Source organism: Camellia sinensis, chromosome 1, assembly GCF_055761805.1.
Source record: "Camellia sinensis isolate YWXY chromosome 1, ASM5576180v1, whole genome shotgun sequence".
NCBI lineage: Eukaryota > Viridiplantae > Streptophyta > Magnoliopsida > Ericales > Theaceae > Camellia > Camellia sinensis.
The window spans coordinates 168,657,420-168,670,374 of record NC_138961.1 but is presented as its reverse complement, the minus strand read 5'-3'; positions in this window follow the sequence as shown (position 1 = coordinate 168,670,374).

The window sequence follows — 12,955 nt, the reverse complement described above, 5'->3', positions numbered from 1 at the left end:
ACCCTATTCCCAGAAAGAGGGGTGAACCAGGTTGCTGTGTAACCCCTTGTGTCTATTGATCTTTCGTTTATTCGGCTTTTTCTTCAAGTCTAATTCTTTGTTTTTACAGGTAGTAAGTTGAAGAGGATATTGACCTCGGCTGACGACACAGTCCTTGCAGAAATTAGGACTGTACTAAAGTATTTTGGCCGTCCAAACGAACAGAATCAAGGGAGATCCGCTCATATACTCTTGCGGTACGAGCCTACTTATACTACGTTCTTGACTGCAGACAACATTTCGATCCCGACCGGCGAACATCACCTTACGGCTCTAATCTTCCCCAGCTTCAAGACCCTTAGGCAAATTGGTCTCGAAGCTTCCGATTCGGAACAAGACGTAACGCCAGTGGTCGAGGTAGTTACCGCACCAACGAGAGAGTTTGTTGCGGAGGCCGAAGAGGTCGACGAAGCTCTAAACTCAGCGTTCGAGGTAGCCGGTCTTAACTAGCCTAACTCGTCGTCCACTTCGGGTCGGGCGAAATTTTTCTTTGGAGATATTTTTATAAATTTGGAAGACCTACTCGGCTTTTTTTCTGAAGGTATGGCCAAGGAAAATCTTACGCAGATGGCGTGAATGAGAAATGCCGAACGAATGGCAGCTCGAAAGAAAGCCGAGGTCGCCCATTCTGAAGCTGCCTCAATTGAGTCTTCACAAACCGTTATTGGAGGAGAGATGACTCAAGTTATTGTGGCCGAGACGGAGAAGGAAGTCGACCAGCAGTTTACAGAAGAATGGCTGATTCCAGAAGGGCGGGGCGAAAAACGTACCGCCGAGGGAGAAGTCAGCTCGAAGGATAGCCCTACTGGAAAATGGCCTCGATTAGAGGAATCAAACGTGGTTCCTTTCATTGTTTAGCCAAAGATCAAAAACATGTCGATCTCCTCTGACGCATCCGCCATGAAGGATCTAGCCGTAGCGTTGAGCTTGGCTACCTTAGTTTCGCTACTGCCTGACAAGGCCACCTTTCGAGGAGAGCCGGATTTGGTAGCTATAGCGTTAGCTGCCCAGTTGGCCCTTCTGGTATGTGTCTTTTTCTTGTTTGGTTTGGTTTTCATATGATATTTCTTGGTATGTGCTGATCCCAACTCCTTGTTTTGCAGACGGTTGGAAGGATAGCCGAACTAGGCCGCCGGCATCACGATGGCATTGAAAGAATTGGCAGCTTGAAGTCTAAAGCTGAAGGTGAGAGGAGTAGGGCTGAGTTCGAGGCAATGAGGGTCGCAATGGAAAGTGCTCGAGCTGAAGCTGAGAAGGAGAGGGCTCGGACTGCTGACCAACTTAGATCCGAAGTCGAGGGTAGAGCGAACGCGAGCGAGGAATCGCTCAAGTTAGTCAAGAAGGCGCTTGCCAAGGTGGAGGTCGAGTTAGAAGAGTTGAAGAAGGCCAAGGAAAGAGCCGACTCTGAGGCTTCTGCAGCGTTTGAGGCTGGAAAGAGCGCCGCCTTTAAAGATTACGCAGAAGAAGTCCCCAAATTCGAGAATCGGGGATTCAAACATGGGTGGCTCAAGGCTCTTGCTGCCGGTGGAGTTACATTGGCCTTGCCAATTCTATACGAGCAAGTGGATGTTGAGCCACTTGAGTCTGATCCCGAGGATTGATCTAGGAGACACTCTAGTTTTATTAATTATTTTCAATTTCAATGTATGTTTTTGTTTAGTGGATTTCTCTTAGTACAAGGTAATTTTCATGTATAAATTAGTTACTTCTGCGCTTAATTTATTAATGAAGAGCTTTGCCTTTCATTACTGTGGCGCCGAATAAGATTAGTTCATGGGCATTCTATTAGTAAATTGACTCATGGGGCGGCTGGGGCACTCAAGCCGAATAGATTGATGAATCTGCCCTTGCCCCAGCTGATTCATGAACATTAAACGTCAAATAACACGAGCTTATGAATATTGAGTCGCTTTATGAGGCGGCTGGGGCACTCAGGCCGAATAGATTGATGAATCTGCCCTTGCCCCTGTGAGACGGCGAACTTAAAAATCGATTTAAATTTATGGATCTGATTTACTTAAAATGAATTCATGAGGTGCCGAATATTGTACTGATGAATCGATTCGTGGAACGACTGGGCACTCAAGCCGAATAGATTAAATGAATCTGCCCTTGCCCTAGCTGGTTCATGAACATCAAACACCGAATAACACAAGCTTATGAATATTGAGATGCTTCATGAGGCGGCTGGGGCACTCAGGCTGAATAGATTGATGAATCTGCCCTTGCCCTCGTGAGACGGCGAACTTAAAAACCGATTTAAATTTATGGATCTGATCTACTTGAAATGAATTCATGAGGTGCCGAATATTGTACTGATGAATCGATTCGTGGAACGGCTGGGGCACTTAAGCCGAATAGATTAATGAATTTGCCCTTGCCCTAGCTGGTTCATGAACATCAAACGCCGAATAACACGAGCTTATGAATATTGAGTCGCTTCATGAGGCGGCTGGGACACTCAGGCCGGATAGATTGATGAATCTGCCCTTACCCCCGTGAGACGGCGAACTTAAAAACTGATTTAAATTTATGGATCTGATCTACTTAAAATGAATTCATAAGGTGCCGAATATTGAACTGATGAATCGATTCGTGGGACGGCTGGGGCACTCAAGCCGAATAGATTGATGAATCTGCCCTTGCCCCAGCTGGTCCATGAACATTAGACGCCGAATAACACGAGCTTATGAATATTGAGATGAATCTGCCCTTGCGGACATTAAGACGGCCGAAAAACAATGTTTGATGGGGGCACATGACTCGGTCGGCGCCGAGCTATTGAGGTTTTCAATATTAATGAGATCGCCTCAGAGGTGCTACCCTCGTGGGGAATAAATGAATGGACGTCCTATTTATGTGCTCAGTGAACAACTCAGTCCAGCTTTTTAAGGAAAATTAAACAAGTGCGAATGTTGAATAGACTCTTTTTTAACAGCAAAGGGGAAGCGAGGACGCTAGCTGAGCTGAGAGGAGACATAGATTGAAATGGTGAACTTTCGCGTGCGGAAGGTAGGATTTCGAGGGATCAGGAGAGACGCTAATCTCCTCGTCGTCGAAGTAGGAGCCACATAGCAAATCCTCGCAACCCTATTTTGGAAGGGAGCCTGACGCGAAACCACGCCCATTGAGTTTTGCAGTCTTCGTGGGGAATAAACCCATGACAGAGGCGGACTCGATCATTCGAGATCCAAATATGGTAGTCGAGTTTGCTCGACAAATTTTTCCACCCGAGGTCCAGCATTCAATGGTAGGTCGGCAGGACTTCAAAGTGTTTCGTGAAGGCATTCAGGATGCGGTGAAGGGGCTCTACACCACCTACGAAATCGGCATGCGTCTCCGTGTTGCCCGCTGAGAAATAGAGAAGAAGGATGAACGCATTCGAAGCTTGGAGGCTTGCGCGGAAGCGGCTGAGCATGAGCTAAGGAAGGTCAAGGCCGTTCAGACACAACCCGCCGAACAGGCTAACCGAATCGTGGACGAAAGGGTTACCCAGCGGCTCATCAGTATTGCGCTTGCCGACCGTGATACGACGAGCATGTTCACAATTGAGTCCGCGAAGGGGAGCGCCTATGAAAAAGGCTTTCATGAAGGCCGGAAAGTAGAGATACAAAAAACCAAGGAAAAGCTTACCGAGGAAGTTTGCCGATGTGAAAATCGTGGATTTAAGCACGGTTGGATCAAGGTGCTTCAGGCCGAGGAAGCTCTCCGAGCAGCGGGCGTCGATTCGGCATTGCCACTCTACCAATGTAACCATTTTTCGTTTTTCGCCTTTGAAGTCGAGCAAAGTGAGGATGAGGGCGGCGCTGTATAAAAACACATTGTAACGTTCGAACATAGAGCACGTTCAAAACTATGTAATTATTGCCTGATTGAATAAAATGTTTTATTGTAATTTTCATTCAGCACTCTCGTGTTTGTATGTTTTGTGTTTCATTGCATAAATTTTTGAATAAATGTATAAACATTGAATATTTATTCGGCATACACGTATTTCGTGTTTCATTGTATAAGCATTTCATTCTGAATGTTTACATGCTTTAATGTGTAAACGGGTTTTGCCGGCTTGTCATGAGTTCTTCATCAAACATGGTTCCGAATTCGGGGCATTTTATCCGTTCAAAGTCGTAATGCGCCGACGAGGCTCCGTATAGGGAAACCTTATCGGCTCTAAAGCGTCATGCTCCGATGAGGCTCCGAATAGGGAGGCTTAACCGGCCCAAAGGGGCTCTGAAGGGCGCTCCACGAAGGGCGAAGGGCGCTTCGAATCTAGAGGCTTTGTCGGCCCAAAGACGTCATGCGCCAATGGGGCTCCAAATTCGGAGACTTGCATCGGCCAATCGTGTGATATCCACGAAGGGCACTCTGAATCCGGAGGCTTAATCGGCCAATCGCGATATCCACGAAGGGCGCTTTGAATCCGGAGACTTGCATCGGCCAATCGTGATATCCATGAAGGGCGCTCCGAATCCGGAGACTTGCATTAGCCAATCGTGATATCCATGAAGGGCGCTCCGAATCCAGAGGCTTTGTCAGCCCAAAGACGTCGTGGGCCAATGGGGCTCCGAATCCGGAGACTTGCATCGGCCAATCGTGATATCCACGAAGGGCCCTCTAAATCCGGAGGCTTTGTCAGCCTAAAGACGTCGTGCGCCAATGGGGCTCCAAATCCGGAGGCTTAATCGGCTAATCGTGATATCTACGAAGGGCGCTCCAAATCCAGAGGCTTAATCAACCAATCGTGATATTCACGAAGGGCGCTCCGAATCCGGAGACTTTATCGGCCCAAAGGGCTCGTGAATTGAATCGCGTGATTAAGAAATAAGAAACTTCGCATTGCAGAAGTGAAATTTGTACAAATATCAAGTCCCACAAGTCGGGTCAATGATAGAATTTACGTAAATGCATTGAATTCCAGGGCCGTGGGAGATTCCTTCCTGACATATCTTTCAGCCGGTACGCCTCCGCTCCCGTAATAGAATCAATCTGGTAGGGGCCGTCCCAGTTTTCCATCGGCCGGTTTCCTATCGGCTGGAAGCACCTTCTTCAGGACCAACTCTCCTGATATGTAGCGGCACAGCTGAACGCATTGATTATACGACTTTGCCAGCTGCTGCTGGTATCGTGCCATGGATGCAAGGGCTCGGTCTCTTCGTTCTTCGATTAGAATCAAATCCAAAGCCAACATCATGTTGTTTCGGCCCATATCAAAAACTTGTGACTTGAGGATTGGGTGGCCGATCTCCAGGGGTAAGATCGCTTGGGTTCCAAATCATAGGGTAAACGACGTTTCTCGGTTGATCTTCTCGGCGTAGTTCGATGGGCCCACAATACACTCTGCAATTCTTCGACCCATTTGCCTTTGGCTTTCTCCAGCCTCTTCTTGATTTCATCCAAGATGGATTTGTTAGAGGCTTCGGCTTGACCATTGCTTTGGAGGTAAGCCGGCGTAGAAAAGTAAGGCCAGATACCATACTTGCTGCACAGCTCTCAGTACACGCCATAATCAAACTGGGTGCCGTTGTCTGAGATAAGAGCTCTTGGAATGCCGAATCGTGTTATGATGTTCCTCCACACAAAGCGCTTAACATGAACATCCCGAATGTGTGTTAATGCCTCCGCTTTGACCCATTTCGTGAAGTAATTTGTTGCGACGATCAGGTATCGCTTGTTCCCTAGGGCCCTCGGCAATGGTCCTATGATATCAAGCCCCCACTGGGCGAACGGCCAGGGACTGGTGATAGATTTCAACTCTTCAGCAGGCAAATGGTTTAACGGGGAGAACTTCTGGCACTGTTCACACTTTTTTGCATAACATTCGGCGTCCGCTCTCATTGTCGGCCAATAATACCCCTGCGTTATAGCTCGATGGGCCAAAGAGCGTCCACCAGAATGGGCACCACAACTGCCTTCGTGTATCTCAGTCAGAAGCTCCTCGACTTTGTCCGGGTGCACACATTACAAATATGGGCCAGAGAGGGATTTTTTATAAAGCCTTCCTTGCGATCCAAGTAGTATCGCATGGCTTTGTTTCGCAGCTTGTGCGCTTCTTTCTTGTCCTCTGGGAGTTGTTCAGAAGATAGGAATGCAACAATGGGATCCCTCCAACTTGGTGCAGATTCTATAACATTGATCTGGACTTCCTTCGAAGGGCCAATGCTTGGCTCCGGGATGAAACCTACTTCGATGGTCCGTTTAATCTCTGAGTTGATTGTGGAGGCTAGGCAAGCCAAGGCATCTGCATGGGTGTTCTGATCACGTGTTATCTGGTTCAACTCATGATGGTCAAATTTTGCTAACAAGGAATTGGTTGTTTTCATATAGGTCGCCATACGGTCGTTTCTTGCCGCTTACTCCCCCTTTAGCTGATTGATCACCAATTTTGAGTCGCAAAACACAAGCAAACGCCGAGCACCCAAGACATGCGCATTCCGCAAATCGGCTAGAAGAGCTTCATATTCAGCTTCGTTATTTGATGCTTTGAAGCCGATCTTGACAGCCTGTTCAATTATTGCGCCGTCAGGGGCCATGATTACAACTTCGGCTCCACTGCCCAGCTGGTTGGACGATCCATCACAATACAATTTCCAAATGTCCCCAACATAAATCCTCCAGTTCGGCTTCAGTCGAATTTCATCAGACTTGAAGTCGACAAGGCCCCCAGTGAATTCAGCGACAAAGTCGGCAAGCACCTGTCCCTTGATTGAGGTTCTGGGTAGAAACTGAATATCGTACTGGCCGAGTTCCAGAGCCCACTTTGAAATACGTCCAGATGCTTCCGCACTGCGTAGTACTGATCGGAGGGGATAATCTGTTAGCACCCTAATGCTATGCTCCTGGAAGTAATGCATCAGCTTCCTTGCCGCCATGACTAGGGCTAAGATGAGCTTTTCCAGTGGAAGGTAGCGTGTTTCGGCGTCAACCATTGCCTTGCTCACATAATACAATGGCCGCTGCTCCCCCAGCTCTTTCTTTATCAGTACGGCGCTAACGGCTCAATCAGAAACTGCCAGATACAAAATGAGCGGGTCACCAACAGAGGGTGTTATCAGGAGTGGTATTGAATGGAGGTAGGTCTTCAAGCCATTGAAAGTGACTTCGCATTCGGCGGACCATTCAAAAGCCTTGCCCTATCGTAGCGTATGAAAGAATTGTCGGCAGCGATCCGTGGATCGGCTGATGAACCTGTTGAGTGCGGCGGCCATCCCTATCAACTTTTGAACCTCTTTTACTGAACGAGGGGAGCCGAGCTCCAGGATTACTGTGATTTGCCTTGGGTTGTCTTCGATTCCTCTGTGGTTGACAATGTAACCTAAGAATTTGCCATAGCCGATACCAAATGCACATTTGGAAGCGTTTAACTTCATTTCATATTTGCATAGGATGCTGAATGTCTCTTCCAGATCGGCTATATGATTTTGCTCTTCCTTGGACTTGACCACCATATCGTCAATGTACACTTCCATAGTGTTGCCGAGTTGCTCCTTGAACATGGTGGTGACCAGTCTCTAGTAGGTTGCTCCTGCATTCTTTAGCCTAAAAGGCATAACCTTATAGCAATAGGTACCTCTTGGGGTGAGGAATGTAGTTTTCTTTTAGTCCTCCGGATGCATAGCGATTTGATGATAACCTCTATAGGCATCAAGGAAGCTCATACGCTGATGACGCGCCGTAGCATTTACAAGTTGGTTTATCCTGGGAAGAGAAAAACAGTCTTTGGGGTAGGCTTTGTTTAGATCTATAAAATTGACGCAGACTCGCCAAGTCCTATTTTTCTTCTTCACAACCACATTATTAGAGAGCCATGTGGGGTAAGTCACTTCCATGATTGCTCCGGCATCAAGCAACCGGTCTACCTCTTCAACGACGACGGTAGTGTGCTCTGCAGCTGATTGTCGGCTTTTCTGAATGATCGGCTTATACTTAGGGTCAACATTCAAACGATGCTCTGAAACAAATGGGTCTACGCCTGGCATTTCATATGGAGTCCATGTGAATACATCAAGATTGTCGAGAAGAAAGGATACCAGCTGTTGTTGGTTGGCTTGACTCAGAGAGGCACCGACCATGAAGAACCTCTCTGGATTGCCGTCAATCTCAACTCGGTCTAGGTTTTCCCTGGCTTTCTCATTTGAGAGTCGCCCGATATCGTTGAGGTTGTCTCGATCCGGCACCTCAATGGAATTAACTTGCAACTCCTTTGGCGTCTTTCTGGAAAGGAGATAACATGCCTCTGCCGATTGCTGGGAACCACGGATTTGCTCAATGCCGTGTTCTGTCGGAAAGCACAGTAGCAAATGATAGGTGCTTGGAACGGTGCGCATTGTATGCAACCAAGTTCGCCCCATGATGAGATTATACGGCGAAGGAAGCCTGATGACCAAGAATTCCACATCCACTGTTCGGGAGCCCGCTCGAACGGGTAGTGTGATTTTCCCCAATGGATACTCTGGATTTGCGTTGAAGCCGAATAGTGGATAAGGAGCCGGGGACAGGTCTGATTCATTGAAGTCGAGTTTGATGAAGGTCTTGTAGTACATAACCTCCGAAGTACTCCCCTGGTCTATGAGATCGTGCTCAACGGTAAATCGGTTTACGCGTAGTTCAATGACCAGTGGATCAATGTGGGGGACTATTATGTCGATAAGATCAGAATCGTCGAAGGTAATACTCAGAGCTTCACGTGACCTTTTTGCTGGCGTTAGTTTCTTTTGGGGTACTGGGTGTGACTGAATTGCATGCACGGTTAGAGGCGTTGGCAAGCTGTATATCATGTGAATGACGCCGGGCAGGGGCAAATCCTGCCGTAGTGCAACTATTTTGGTTGCGCTCTTTCGGACATGTTGGAGCCGACCATCTTGTACCAACTCCTCAAGGTGGTCTTTCAAAGCATAGCAACTGTCGGTGTCATGACCGTGATCTTTTTGATATTCGCACCGCTTATCCCGTCTTCTCGTATCGGGAGGTCCCACCACTTTGGAAGGCCATTTTAAGGACGGAAGGTGTTGAACTTTGGACATGACTAAGCTGATTGGTTCGCCCCTCTTTCTGGGCTCTGAGGATAATAAGTCGGAGTCGTTATCAGCGTCTTGTTGCCGGGCTCAAGGTCGTCGACCACCTGCTTTCAGAGGTCATTCCGGATCTTGGCGCACGGCTTGTTTGGACTTTGCCACTTCCAAGGCCAAATCCTGACGGAGACGCTCGTTCTCAGCGATCATGTTCTCCAACCTTTGCTCGTTTTGCTTTGCTTGTTCCATGATCGCTTGCATTGCCTCATGCTCTGGAGTCGAAGGTGAGGCGAAGTGCAAAGCGCGTCTTGCTGGGATAATCTCCGGTCCATGCATGTTTGTTGGAGTGAAATCATCTATCTGCGTGGTTTCATCAGTGACTATTGGAGGGTCCTCCGTCATGCCGCCATGGATATGCTTGAGTATTCCCATAGACGGCGCCAATTGTGGAGAAGTGGTTTGGAAATACTCTTCTGATCCTGGGGTATGATCGTGATCCACTGATAGTCACTTGAAAATGAATAAACACTCCAGTCGGGGGTGCCGGAATTAGCACACCGACGGACAAGTCAATCTCAGCACTCAAGATTACTTATATTCTAAATTAAGCACAACAATTCTCACATGCCTTTCTTAGTCTATTGTTCTTTTATTTATACTCGTTTCCTGGGCCTCGGGGCCAGGTCCACTTTTCACTCATTATCCTTTTATTTACTCGGCTCCATAGTTCGGTATCTACTCGGCTTATCTGTTTTATTCGGCTTCCTGATCATGCAGGAAAGAGCCGAGTAATATCTGTCTTCTAGAGTACGCTTCTGATTCTTTCAATTATCTGGCCCCCACAATTGCCCCCCAAACACCCCTACTAGCACCAGTTAGTCGGCGTGTTTGGTTTCTAGTCTAGGAAGTCAAAAATTCGGCGGTTAATCCTCTCCCTAATGCGTGTCAAAATGCGCACAAAAATTCGGCTGGTTGTTCTCCTGATCAACCTATGTTTTGATGACAACTACAAATTCACTGTTGGAGTGACTGGTATCAGATAGAGGAATTTTAACTTTTTTTTTTAATTAGATTTGATGAAATATTTGGGGAATCGTTTGAGATGCCCTAACCCCTTCTCTCTCATCTTCTTCTCTTGACCACTCCATTCTCAAAATCACCATTAAAATTTTACTTTCTACTTGAACAATCAACTCATGTTCCTGTTTAATTTGATATAATATTTATTTATTAAAATAATTTTTTTTAATTATAATTTTTAATGTAAATTACTGTTTCACATTAGGCCAATTGGAAACCGCAGTACCATAAAATTGAAAAAAAAGAAAAAGAAAAAGAAAAAAAGAATGAGGGATATTTTTAGTATTTTAAGAAATAAATTTTGAACTTTGACCGTTCAATTTAAACTCAAACTAGCATGTCACCCATGCTATACGCGAGATAAAATAATATATTATTTATTAAAAATATGATAATTATATTTAATTTTTTTGTATTTTGTCTCTCATAAATAAAATGTTATATATAAGTTTAAGAGTTTTGTTTCAAATGTTCATTTGCTATAATATATAGTATATATAGATTAAAATTGTTTTATTGACAATTAACAATTAAAATTATGCTTTCTTATAAATAAATAATAAAAAATGGCATAGTTCTATACTTCACTAGTTTAGAATAAAAATATATGAATTTTAAAAAATTGTTAAATTGGTTTTTGAAAGGGAAATTGTAACGGCCCCAAAATAATATAATAAAGATAACTCATATGCGGAATAAATATGAGAAACAACATACTTTCATATATCAGAGTTCACTATTTAACAACCAGTTTAAATGCCATGTAGGCTTACATCTTTCCAAGTCATTGCTTGGTAATACAAATTGAGTCTCGCTCATTACGACTTATGCCCTTGGCTTTACAAATAACAAACATACATACATGAAGCATAAATGAGAAGCTCTTGCTTCCCGAGAGTCTATAACGATCCCGATTTTCCTTTCCTTTGATTATTGCATTCCGGACTTGGTTTTGTGGTTATGTTGTTGTCTTATTCTCATTTACATCCTTTACTCTTTGTATTTGAGTCTTGGGTTGTGTTGGGCGTGTTTCGAATAGGTTGGTTGAGCTTTAGTCCCATTCCTTATTGCCCAGATTTTTTGTCACGACCCCAACCCGCCCCTTGTAGGATGGTGCCGTGATGGCCAGTAATCCGAGATTACTGAAGGCCTACAAAATTCACACACAAACAGAGTAAAAATATATGGGGCTCACAAGTACGGAAGCAATACATACAAATAAGGGTGTGCGCGGTGCGGGTCGGTGCGGTTTGAGAGAAAAATAGAAACCATATGGCGGGTGGCGGATTGATAAAAGTGTCACTAGAATTTGCCATTTTCCTTATCAAAAACCGACGGTTCGGTTAGCAAATAATGGCGGATTTGCCTTGGCGGTTCGGGCGGATTGGCGGTTTGTAAAAAATATAATTCAAATTACAAAACTTAAATCAAAGAGTAAAAAAAAGACGAGAGATACCGTGATGTTAAGCATCTTGCGAAATTTTCTTCTGATGCAGCAAGTGTAACAACAACATGATAATATCAACGACTATGCCATCAGTTCATTACAAGCATCTACGGAAGTTACAATGATCAAATACAATACATAAAATTCCCCTCGAGCAGTAATGTAATACTATATTCTGAGGTATAGAACAACAAGCAAACTTAAGTAAAAAAGAATTTTTAGAATCTTAAAAAACATGATTTAATAGCGGTGCGGGTCGGTGCGGTTTGGAAGAAAAATAGAAACCGGTGGATTGATAAAAGTGTCACTAGAATTTGCCATTTTTCTTACCAAAAACCGGCGGTTCGATTGACAAATAATAACGAATTTGCCTTGGCGGTGCGGTTCGGTGCGATTTTGGCGGTTTCGGCGGTTTCGGCGATATTATGCACACCCCTACATACAAATTAGATTAGTCCATAAGAGCTGTGCGTAAGTCAAATGAAATAGCAAACATCTTCACATGGGTTACAACCTAGTTACAAAAGAAGCAAAGTACAAATTACATCTTGATCAAAAGGCTTCTCAAGCCGACGTGTGCAAAATACAAGTATTACAAGCCGAGAAACATGATTTTCAAGACTGCCGACGTAAATACAAGTCAAGCCGACATAACAAAAATCCAAAACAAACTCGCGAATCACATCTAGGCGTCATCGCCTTCTTGCTCATCACCTTCATATATATAGAGAGGGTGAGCTTGGATACTCAGTGAATGATATAAATAATAAAAGGGTTTGCATGAATAATAGCCGAAGTCTTTTCAAAACAAATACATATCAAAACTTTATATAACAAGGGATGGACCTCGTCCATCTAACAAATCTTCAAAGCTTCAAGGGATGCTTACTAGCATCAACATATTACAAATGATGACATTCCAGACAACAAACCCACACGGTAAACCATCAATGGCAAAACAAAACAAAGCAAGGGAGATATCCCAAACAAGGGTGCTACAAAAGTTTAGAGTCCTCTATCACAAAGGACCTATGCTACAAAGGCCCGTAGCCCTTTAACACGAGAGTACTGCGAAAGTTTAGAGTCCTCCAGCACAAGGGACTTTTCAAAACAAGATGTGCAGTTGCATTATAGTCCCCTGGCACTAAGGACTTTCAAAGCAAGATGTGCAGTTGCATTATAGTCCCCTCGCACTAAGGACTTTCCGAGAAGGTCATCAAAACAAGATAATGCTTGATATACAAAATAGGGACAATCATTCATTCTTAACAAATACTTTTCAAAACAAAGCAAAGCAAAGCAAAGCTCATCAAAACATTGATAACATAGCTTTATTAAAAATACCACTCACATAGTTCTTCAAACGTCGGGGTCAAGGCAA